The sequence below is a fragment of the Gavia stellata genome, chromosome Z (genome assembly GCF_030936135.1).
Source record: "Gavia stellata isolate bGavSte3 chromosome Z, bGavSte3.hap2, whole genome shotgun sequence".
NCBI classification, from domain to species: Eukaryota; Metazoa; Chordata; class Aves; order Gaviiformes; family Gaviidae; genus Gavia; species Gavia stellata.
In genome coordinates this window covers 38,104,097-38,116,164 of record NC_082637.1, presented here as the reverse complement: position 1 = coordinate 38,116,164, position 12,068 = coordinate 38,104,097, and positions in this window count along the sequence as shown.

Below are 12,068 nucleotides of genomic sequence, written 5' to 3'. Positions count from 1 at the left end.
CAGTAGTATTTTCCCTTTCTGGGAAGTGTGATACACAGAAAACTAGCCATGGATACACATTACATGTATCACAGTTGATGTTCCCTTTCAGTTTACACAGACTAGTATCTGCGATAACACTTTCTTTCCTTTTTAGTATCAGGAAATTATAATCTTCCAGTTACTCACCAGAAGCTATGAGAAAATTACTTTTAACTACGACTAATTTAAGATAGTTTATAAATCAAAAGTCAAAACAGATCTTTGCCTTGAATAAATAAAAAGAAGTACATGAACGCATAGGAGCTTTGAGAGGTTGTGCTTTAGTTAGGCTATAATAACAAAATATCACTTACAGTGTGTTAGAGATGAACCTAGCAGTTACAAACTATAAGCTGCAATTCACTGTTTATCTTCTAAAACAGCCCAGAACTCTTGAGGGTATTTTTTCTAGAAGTACATTTAATCACGCGGAATAGAAAAACATCAGTCCATTTGCAATACGGTAACACACACACGTGTGCATATGCATTTGTCTGCCTGTCTTTACCTTCAAAATATGATTGCCAAATTAAAAAAAAAAAAAGTCTGCTTAGACATAAAGTATTTTAGCAGCAGAATTGTTCCTGTAGGAACATATTAAAAGATGTTCTGGGTCAGAACAAAGGTCGTCTTCACTATTCTGCCTCCAAATGTGGCCAATGGTGATGTCTAGGAAAGAAGATCAACACAGGAACAAATGTATGGATTCTTTACCCAAGCATGATATGAATACAATCAGTCTTGATTATGAGTATCAGTATTTCAATTTTTCATCAGTAATTTAATTTTCCTTATTGTCCTCAGCAACACAAAATTAAAACACTCTAAAATTATGTTTTAACAGCCACTTTTCCAGACCAGATTTGATCTAGAAAACAGACACAAAGCTTGGTGGAAGACTCAAATTCGGGACTTTTTGGAGAGACAGCAAAAACTAGAATATTTTCCAGTTTGAACACATATAATATAGACATGACCAACTCATTTAGTTTGGTTTTGAATCAGAATTTCCTGAGATTTTGCATCTGACATTTTGCTCTCTGCTTGTCTATATTTTTAATTTAGTCCTTCAGATGTTACAACCCAGAAGACTTCTTAAAGTGCCTATGCAAATGCCCGTAATAATTTACAAAAGCAAAAGCTGAAATAAACAGGAAAAAGAACTGGCACATTTTAATTCAGAAATTTAATTAGATGTTTGACAGTGTCGTCCCATTTTAATATATTTCCTATGGATGTAGTTTATGAAAGAAATGCAGATTTGATTTCTCGGCATAAAGCAAAGGGTTGAAAGCTTCTTATCATCATATATCTTTACTCACAAGGGGAAGCAACTCCTAAATGGCAGGTGCAAACCTGTCTATCTAAGGGCTGAGCTATAGCTAAGTTTTAGGGGAAAACTAGTAGATTGTGTTTTAAGTGGCCTGGGGCTCAAACAACGTAACTGTAAAAGAAAACCTCAAGGCCTGACTCTCGGCTGATGTAAATCAGTCTAGTTGCTCTGCAAAAGGATGCAGGATTACACCAGCTGAACACTGGGTCTTATTCTTGATCCTTAATTACTCTCTGCTCCAAAAGACAAAGTTACCTGTGAAGCAGGCTTGTTAGGAGACAAAGTACATCTTTTTTATTAACCACAAGAGTACACTGACATGAGCATATCATTATAGAGTGCAAGCAAGAAGTTTAACACTTAGCCAAGTCACACCATACTAATATTAAATCCACCTTACACCAACACATAAATCTTCCTTTCAAAACATGGATGACTAATGTCCATCAGCTCTGAGTGGGGTATGTTCTTAAGCACCAAAGTGACTTGAGTCTTTTGGGTAGCCCAGGGTATGGAGCAGCATTGTTCAATTTACAGTGGCAGCAATTTTATGCTCCATTTTCTGAACTTCTTTTCTGCTTTCGTATGACATACTAATCTACAATGTGCTTCAATATAGTTTGATTACCAATGAATCCTACCTACCAATGAAACCCCTAAGGATTTAGTCAGTTGAGATGCCAGTACCAATGCCAATGTGCGTGCCAAGAACAAACACTGAGAGTACCTCCAAAATTCAGAGGGCAAGCAGCAGCTGCAGAAACTCTCATATAGCAAGTAGGGGGGTTTCTGTTTTTTAACTAAGAGTTAGCAATTACAAACATACTTCTCAATAATCCGAAGATTTGCTATTTCTTGAAGTATCATTTCTCGCCTCTCAAAATCTGTGTATTACAGAGTTTCTGTCCCTGTTTTTTAAGAGAATTTAGTATTATTGAACAGCAACACATTCACAACCCAGGGCACTAAATTTCTCTGAATATAAAACAAAGGTGGCAAAAGTATAAAGGTATTCTTCTCTGTCATATAGCTTTCACGTGAAGAGAGGATGGATCAAGTCTTGCCTTCTTGGTGTTCTTCAGGGATTGGTACTGGGACCAGTGCTGTTTAACATCTTTGTCAGAGACATGGGCGATGGGGTTGAGTGCACCCTCAGCAAGTTTGCCAACAACAGCAAGCCATGTGGTATGGTCAACACGCTGGAGGGAAGGAATGCCATCCAGAGGGACCTTGACAGGCTTGAGAGGTGGACCTGTGTGAACCTCATGAAGTTCCACAAGCCCAAGTGCAAGGTCCTGCACATGGGTCAGGGCAATCCCAAGCACAAATACAGGCAGGGCGGCAAATGGATCGAGAGCAACCCTGAGGAGAAGGACTTGGGGGTGTTAGTTGACGAGAAGCTCAACATGAGCCGGCAGTGCATGCCTGCAGCCCAGAAAGCCAACCATATCCTGCGCTGCATCAAAAGACGCGTGGCCAGTAGGTCAAGGGAGGTGATCGTCCCCCTCTACTCTGCTCTTATGAGACCCCACCTGGAGTACTGCATTCAGCTCTGGGGCCCCCAACATAAGAAAGACATGGACCTGTTGGAGCGAGTCCAGAGGAGGGACACAAAGATGAGCAGAGGGCTGGAGCACCTCTCCTATGAAGACACATTGAGATAGTTGGGGTTGTTCAGCCTGAATAAAAGAAGGCTCTGGGGAAGCCTTATAGCATCCTTCCAGTACCTGAAGGGGGCCTAGAAGAAAGCTGGAGAGGGACTTTTTACAAAGGCACTTAGTGATAAGACAAGGGGTAATGGCTTTAAACTGAAGGAGGGTAGATTTAGATTAGATATTAGGAAGAAACTCTTTGCCTTGAGGGCGGTGAGGCACAGGAACAGGTTGCCCAGAGAAAATGTGGTTGCCCTAATCCCTGGAATGTTCAAGGCCAGGTTGGACAGGGCTTTAAGCAACCTCATCTAATGGAAGGTGTCCCTGCCCGTGGCAGGAGGATTGGAACTAGACGATCTTTAAGGTCCCTTCCAAGCCAAACCATTCCATGATTCTATGATTCATAATCCCAAACAAAAAGTCACACGGACTTTATTATCTGTAGGATTTCACTGCACATTGGGCTACAGTCAAACTTGTTGGCTGTTGGCCTCTTTGTGTAGACTACCTTCAAGGATGCTGACTGATTTCAAATCTCATTTTAACTTCACTAAGAATTACTTGCATATGTGGAAAAGCTCCATAATATGTTATGGAAAATGGTTTTTTTCCTATCTTTTAGAAAAATTTCTGTTCTATATTTGAGGAATAATCTTAAGTGAAAACTCAGTCAAATTACAGACTGAATTAATTCCTTATTAATAATTCATGTACTTAATATAAATGCTGTTGAAACCCACTAGTGTAATGCCTTTCATTTCATATTTTTCTTCTTAGCATTCAAGGCTATCATCAACTTGTTTCTCATGAGCCACTGAACTACTCTAGATGATAATGACTTTTAACCACTATCAGTCAATAATTAGTTGTGTAAACCTTTAATCTTCTGTAAATCATTGCATTTAATTAAACAGGATCATTGTACTGTACACACTTTAGTGAGTCCAAGGTTCTATGAACAGTTTTCACCCTGTGTCTGAGAGGTAAAGTACTCCACTCAATAACATAGGAATAATCCTCACATTTCCTTACTAATTCCATATTTAGAATGAAGGGCACACCAGGATTTTGGGGAACAAATGTAAGGAGCAGATAGCCAAGTGACCAAATGGATGTGAATCATAATGTCATTTTCAGTATTTTTCAGTCATTTTCAGTCAGTGTTGAAGATGTCGGATGCCTTTTAAAGGCTCTAGCATGCATCACGTTGAGTTTGTGGTATTAGTTAAGAATATATTAAGAATATATTAGTTAAGAATAATTGCTTAAGAATATATTCAAAGTAAATGCTGTGTGTAGGGTGACTAACATAAGATTCTCTGCTTTGATTTATGTGGGATCTGAACAATTGTGGCCATTGTCTAAATTTGGGGAAGGTGAAGGAAACTTAGGTAACAGTAGCGTCTAAATGTTAACATGACCAAAAAAGGCCACCACTGAAAGAAACCAAGACAATTCCAACTTGTCCAAAAATCTTCCTGTCTTACATAAAGGTTGCTAGCCAAATGGAATACAAATGCATCCTTCAGTCTCAGGAACAGGGAACAAGAGCTCTTACATAAAATGCGGGGAGTTTATGAGAAAGAGATGTGCCAACAAACAGCTTTTGGATGATAACATTAAAAAATATGATCAAAACCAGTGGTAACTGCTCCACTGGAAGGTCAGAAGACACATCCTGGCTGAAATTTCATTATGTGTGATGTCGTTAGTAGTTAATCTGTAATGATACCTCCAACATCAGCAAGACTAAGGATTGAACAATCTTGAACACATAAGTATCCTCTTAAACCTCAGAAATGGAGCACATGAGTGCTCTTGTTTGCCTTGTTATGTTCTTTGACTTTTCTCCAAATATGGAAAGGTATTTTCCTCAGGGACCATCAGAAACATAGATGAAGTTTAAAATTTCATAAAATATAACATGCAGGCTAGTATAAGCAGTGTGAAAGGCACTAAGCCTCTAGTCTGAAGAAAAGGGTAGCATTCCTGGCTTTTCAGCTGATATATTACATCAAACCTTGTAATCGCTCCATCAAATAATCTCTCTTCGGTTTCTTTTCTTACAAATAGTAACAAAGTTACTCATCTTCTTTTGTGAGAAGTTAAAATATTTGTCTATCAGTTCAAGTGTCCTGAGCAACAAATACAGATGAATTCTCATACAGAACACAAAGAATATATTGGAAGAATAACATGAGGCAAGATGAAACAGTAGACATGTAAAGGAACTAGAAATGTAAGTTATTTAAGATTGGGAGAAATAAGGGCAGAGGCAGTGAGGCCAGCACTGTCTGCTGGAAGGGTGCTTCTGCCTGATGTTTTCTAGCACATGGCTGTTCTGTGGCTCTTTTTTCATCAGATATCTTCTGTTCAGTTGCTACAATTACATGGTATGAGACTGACAACTCCAGTGATTATTCTAGACCCTGCTTCCAAATGTGCACTAAATCTGTGGTTTGAATATCCAAAATCAGGAAAAAAAACAACAATTAAGCTGGCATCCACACTGCCCAGCCTTAAAGAATGCATTCAACCATAACATGTATACTGTAAGAACTGGAAAGAATATTTCTGTTGAATCAGATGATGTTTAACAGATACTGCCTTGCTTATGAGTTTTCAGTTATTCCTGACTTCCTTTTTTTTAATCACTTAAAATATATGGATACTGGTTACTAGTTTTAGGAAAATGAATAATCTGGAAAGAAAAGAAGAACCTGTTGTAACAGCAATGCAGGAGTAGTTTTTTACATGCCCTTGAGTGTTTGATTTAAAATGTGATTGCTTTTATCTGAAACATGTAAACAAAGTCCCATGGTGACTGGGATCCTTTAAGCGCTTTCCAAAATACAAAAATATGTGTGTGTGTGTGTTTTGCATATATATATATGGGGGAAACATGAGTTTAGGTACTTTATAGCACCTTTACATGTAAATCTATGCACACTATGCAAAGCTTTGAACAATCTACTGCTGAACAAGAATTTTCTGTTTTTTGGCAAATGTCCTTTTCCTTTTACATCAAGTTATCTGTCTTACTAGGCATAAAATGTAACTGCTCTTTTTAAAATGCAAGATGCTTACTTCCTCTGCTGGCTTTGTTTCTTTCTCAACAGTCAATCCTATCATATGCTAAGCAACAAACTGTCATGAACTCCCAGCAGGCAGACATATTCGTTCAATGTCAAAAGGACTGAGTTCTGTAGAAGCTCACGGGCTTACAATACCATCTCTGAAATGACAGTAAAACTGTACCTCTCAAATGTGACAGCAGTGTGATTGATTTTATGTTGGTAAAGGTGTGCCCATAGGGTACTCATAAATACGCTAATAGCTTGCATATGTGAGGAATAACACTGGTTTCTTTAATTCCTGTGGGAAAGGGAGGGGAAAATTGTATTTTACACATGTAGACTATTGCTGTACAATTTCCTTTGGTGCCAGATTCTAATATGTTGTGCTTACAGAATGCCTAAAAGGTAACATCTGAAAATTTATGAAAATTCAAAATATACATTTATTTGAAAGTTTAGACATAAATACTACAGGTATACATCTTTTACCTCTACTCAAATTATGTGATATCACTGCTTCAACAAAAATAATTTCTTTAGCTATTTCAAAATTTTTATTTACGGTTCCTCTAACCTCTGTTACAGCATGCCATCCTGGGATGATCATACGCTCTCTCTAGAAGCATTGGTCATGTTAGCAAATTTACTCCAAATTCTTGTGCGTTTCTACTCCAAGGCTACAACGAACTTCACAGACATGTTTTTAGGGAGATGGTTCTCCTCTTACAAGATGACTTACAAAAAAAGTCAGAAAGAGGTTAGTCTCCACAGCTTTAGCCATTTGTTTTTGATGGTATCTTGGTCCAGACCTGTCATGGCCTGAATGTTTTCTCTTTAGTGCATGAAGTCTGTAGCAAGGTGACAAAGGTCAGATCCTCAGCTGAGGTAAATCAGTAGTAAGTTCCATTAACTTACCAAAATTCTGCCAGTTAATACAGCTGAAGGTGTGTCTTATTATCATTTGATTGCCATAGAAAATCAAGCACACTTTTTCTCAGCGTAAGTATATAAGAATAATACTACAGTAGAAGTGCTTTCGGGTAAAACAAAGGATAACATGCAGTATTTCATTTTCTGTGTGAGTCTCTGAAGGCAAATGTTGGCTCTAACCGGACAGATATAAAATTTTCCCACTCATTCAGCCTCCTTGGAGCAAAGTACACTTGGGAAGGTCCAAACAAACTTATATGGTAAGATCTAGAACAGATTTAAATTAATCCTATGTAAATTCATGTAGACTTAATGTGAACTATCTTTTGAAACCAGCTTCACAGGACAGTATTTCTTATTTTCCATGATGTAATTTGTTTTGGATGAAATAATACTAAACCTGGAAAAAGCTCAGAAAAATAGTACGGGAGAAAGCCGACTGACAAAACTGTTCAGGGAATTGCTTGAGCTGTTTACAAAATCTAAAAGTCAAACCTCCCATAACACGCTTTAGCTAAACCTAGATTTTCTAACATTGACGTTCAGTCAGACCTTTGTACCTTAGACTAGCATACAGAAGAACCATGGAGAGTATATTCAGCATTAAAACACTTCAGTTTCCCTTTATGTTTTTCTTCTGTTGTAGTTTTTATAACAAGTATAATGGGAAGCTTTCTTTTGGCAAAGAAGCTGATTAAGTGTTCCATTTAATAACATGATGCAAAGAATGCTGTCTTCAAACAAGGCCCCTGTTCCTTTTCTGACCAAATGCAGTTCTGTAAACTCTTCTGTCTGTACATGTACAACCTATATTGAATCAAATTTAATAATGTAATTATGCTACACTGAGGTAAGCCTTTCTGTCATTAAAATTGTAAGAGCCAAACATCTTACCTGCTGCCTTCTTCCAGCTTTACCATCCCCTATTTCCCAGATACCACTGCCACAGTAATCACACTGTTTTAAATTCAATTTCTTTTGAAACCCATGTCTGCCTCCACAGAAGGTAGCCAAAGAAACAAAGACTAATGTGACTGAGAGCCTGAGATACCTGAATCAACATCTAGATACCATGCATATTTTCATCCTCATATGATGCACTGTGGGTACAGCTAGTGTCAGAGCACGTAGATCCATTTGAACACTGAACTTTATGTTGCAGAGTCACAAAAAATGTGAAATTGTAAAAATACAGAAGAATAATCTAACTCTAGGTACAGGGTCTATCTATTGGTATTGAAACTGAAAACTGTTAGCTTTATTCCAAATACATAGCTGTCTGTCAGAGTGTTGTAACAGAGTTAGCCAGTTATGTGGTGGTGCTGGAGATGTTGTTAGAAGTGATGGTCTAATCAGAAGGACATATTTCACGCTCAGGAGTAACACCCTGTAACAGGAGAACTATAGGATAGGTGAGCAAATCTTGTCCTATGCAGCTGAAGATGGCTGTGTCCAAGTGTGCTAACCTAGCACATCAAACACTCTACATAATTTGGAAAAGGCAGCAAAAGTTATCTGGAAGTGTTGAGCAAATAGCTCCTGAGAAACTTGTGCCTTGACACCAGCTCTGTCATGTTAGGGGCAACCAAGTTTTCTTGTTCACTAGATCTTTGCACCAGCTGAATAAAATGAAGTTACTGAGCCAATAATCCTACAAAGAGAGGCTTGAGCATAGAAATCAAAGTGACATGCTGGAAATGCTGAGCCAGTAACACTGCGGAAGTCTGGGCTTTCACACAAAACCAGGCAGCTTGAGCAGACAAGGCAGTAATCCCACCCCCAACACACACACACACACTCACACACACACACACACCCACACCCACCCACCCACCCCGAAGGGAAAAAAAAAAGACAGAAGTGCTGTGATAGCACTTCACTAAGCTTATTTTTGAGACAGGAACCTGTATAGCAATCTGGCCATTGACACCAAACCAGCATACCAGTGTAAAATCCGTTCCCATGCTTATACGACCTGTCCCTTGACATCAAACTACTAAAAAAGAGGCTCTGATCATCCAGTGAGTGAAAGGAGTGTGACATCAGCCCAGTTAGGAATTACTTAGCCAAAACTTCATAAAGAAGAACCTGTGCCTTGGTGTCAAACCAACAAGACAGAGACATTGTCTCAGAAACATTCAAACTTGGACATTGACCTCAGACAAACAAGAGGGCATTTCTGAGCCAAGAATTTTAAAGCGATTTATGCCTTAGCATTATCACAGCAAGGTAGCTGTATTTATAGAATAACCACACAAAAAGCCTGTACCTTGGCATCAGCCCAGCAACCGGGAACTGCTAAGTCAATGAGCTCAGAGAGGCCTGTTATTTGTCTGTCCGGGAATGCTCAGCAGTAGCAATGTGAAGAAAATGGAGAGACCAAAGGTCTCCATCTGCCCTCTAACACTGGGGACAGCGTAGCTTTTTCAAAATGCTCCCATATCTTCACTGACCACTGAAATAAAGATTCATGAATGTTCAAAGTAAAAGAATCTCAGGTGGGAACAGAAGAAGAAGCAGGAGATGCTTGATTTCAGGTTTACCCAAACTTCAGAGTCTTTTACTAGCAAAGGGAACATGACTATCTGATGGAAAGTTTGTTCAGGCTGGAAATCCTCTAATTCTTGTCTTTCACGGGAAGTTTTCCTTTTCATATTCCCACTTACCTCCAGCTCCTTCTTTCCTCCTGGATAAGACAAGAGAACCTGTCATTAGCTTGAAGTAGTTGGGGAGAGGATGAATTTGTCAGTTTTCTATATTCATTCACATTAGCATAGGAAATTGCTGACAAAAATGAGGTGGTGAATGCACAAGTAAATCAGAAATATTTCCCTGTTCCACTCCACCTTCTGCATATACCACACAGCAAGCATACACCTGCACGCTTGTACACACGTGTAGATTTTCTTGCCTCTCCTTCATCCTCATACTATGAATCCTGCCCTAACACACAATACGATGCAGTGCACTACAGCACTTCACACAAAGTAATATTTACTGACCGCTGCTTCTCTGCTTGATTTAACAAACTACAGAAATCCTGCAACACTCAATTATTTTCTGACTTCCATGTAATCTGTACATTCGCTGAACCAACTTTTACATAGAGGTTTACGGGTTTGGGAATCCAAGAAAATAGGTAGCATGGCTAACCTCTGAGTGGCAGAAGTGAAGATCAGTTTGTCTATAAAGTCAAAAAGTTATCTAAGTAGTGCATAGCATTGTTATCCCTTAAGTTCTACCATGTCCACTTCAAAACAGGGCATGATGTATTCACATTTTGAGAATGTGGATTTGTGTGTAACTAAAGCTATATTTCAAAGATTTTTTAATATAACATTTTGCTTTGTATTTCAACAATACTGACTTAGTGTAAACAAAACAAGGAAAAAATGAAAGTTTGAGAATCATTAGTGCCATTGAGAACATAACTTTAAAAGTGAGTTGGTGCTCTTCATTCTCATGGTGTTACCTAGCTCAGTGTCTGGTTTTAAAAAATGGGTTAAGTAGGAATAACTTGTACATTATATATTTTGATCACCTGAAGATTGTACTTTCTTTGCCTCCAACTTGCAGCAGAAGGAACTAATATTTAGTAGCAACCCATCCTAGAATAATTAAGTCCATGTCTAAGAAAACATGTAGTGTCTTAAATAGAAATGTATTTTTATATTCCTGACCCACCAGTAGGAAGACCTCTTCTGACTTAACGGATAACACACAGATATCATCCAGTCAAGGTTCCTGGGAACAACCACAGTTCAACACTCATCTCTGAGGGAAATACAGTAGAACCCTTTAGGGGGTTTACTGCAAAAATGCTTTCTTGTAGAAACTGAAAGGCTGATATACTCCAGAAAAATATTTGCTTTTTCATCTTGCAAAAGGAGTCTGAAGGACAGGAACTTGGTGAATGCCTTCTTTAGCCAAAGTAACACACAGTAATTACATGCTCATCTCCTCTCTAACACTTAGTCATCCCAAATTTGTGCATTGTCCCTCCAGCACAACTAAGAAAAATTATGTCTAAGAATAACTGTATGGTATATTTACCATGCGGATAATAAATTCCAGTGTCTCCTGTCCGAACTTAGAAGAGTACAGAACTACAGCAACATGGTGGCAGCAGTACTGAAATGACAATAAAACTACTTTTTTTCAAGCAAAGGCACACCCAACATATCTAATTTGTAGGATTAGTGATAATTTCTTCAGTATGATATTGCAGTGCTTCATTCTGGGTTCATTCGCATTAGTCCCAGGACTGTAACCAGATTAATTCAGATCCACCATGTCCGTGTGAGGTGGGGCTTCATACAGATATCAGTTCTGCCCTGGACTAAGAATCAGGTCGATCACCTCATTAAGAATCGGGCACTGTATTAGTGCTCCGGTATTTTATGCAAGTACACTGATTTGTAACTCATCAGAGAATATGAGTGCCTTTATTTCAGCATGGGAGTATGCACATTTGTGGGAGAGAGGAACATGTGGGAGGACTAACAGAAAATGTTAAGGTCAAAGGTAAGTGAAGTGACAGACCTTCTCAAATAATTTAGACAAAAGCCTTGCCACTGTTTTCTTAGGAATCCTCTCCCATGCCATGTGTTGCTAGTTAGCAACTCTGAATGCAGCAAGCATCAGAAAAAGTGAAATGTCAGCCAAGTTCTGCTTAGTGGTAAAGTCAAAATAACAGGCAAAACAGCATTCTTAGAAGCTAGGAACCTTTTTTTGTTTGTTTTAAATGTAATTAATAGTTTTGTGCTTACTACAAGAACTGCAGTTACTGATTTAAAAAAGTTATGCTTCTTTAAAAGGACTGACAACCCTAGATCCATTTTCATTACAACCATTTGTTAGCAGTTTATCTTTGCTTCCAAAGTATCCTGAGGTTCTTCAGTAAAGAAGCTGTTATACATACAAAATAATATTATGTCTCTCTCTCTTTTATTGTACTAAAAATGGAGCAAAGTCTATAAGGGCTAATCTGGCTTTTACTCAGGAAAAAATGCTCCTACCACCTACAAGAGACTTATTTTCTGGATATGGCTTATG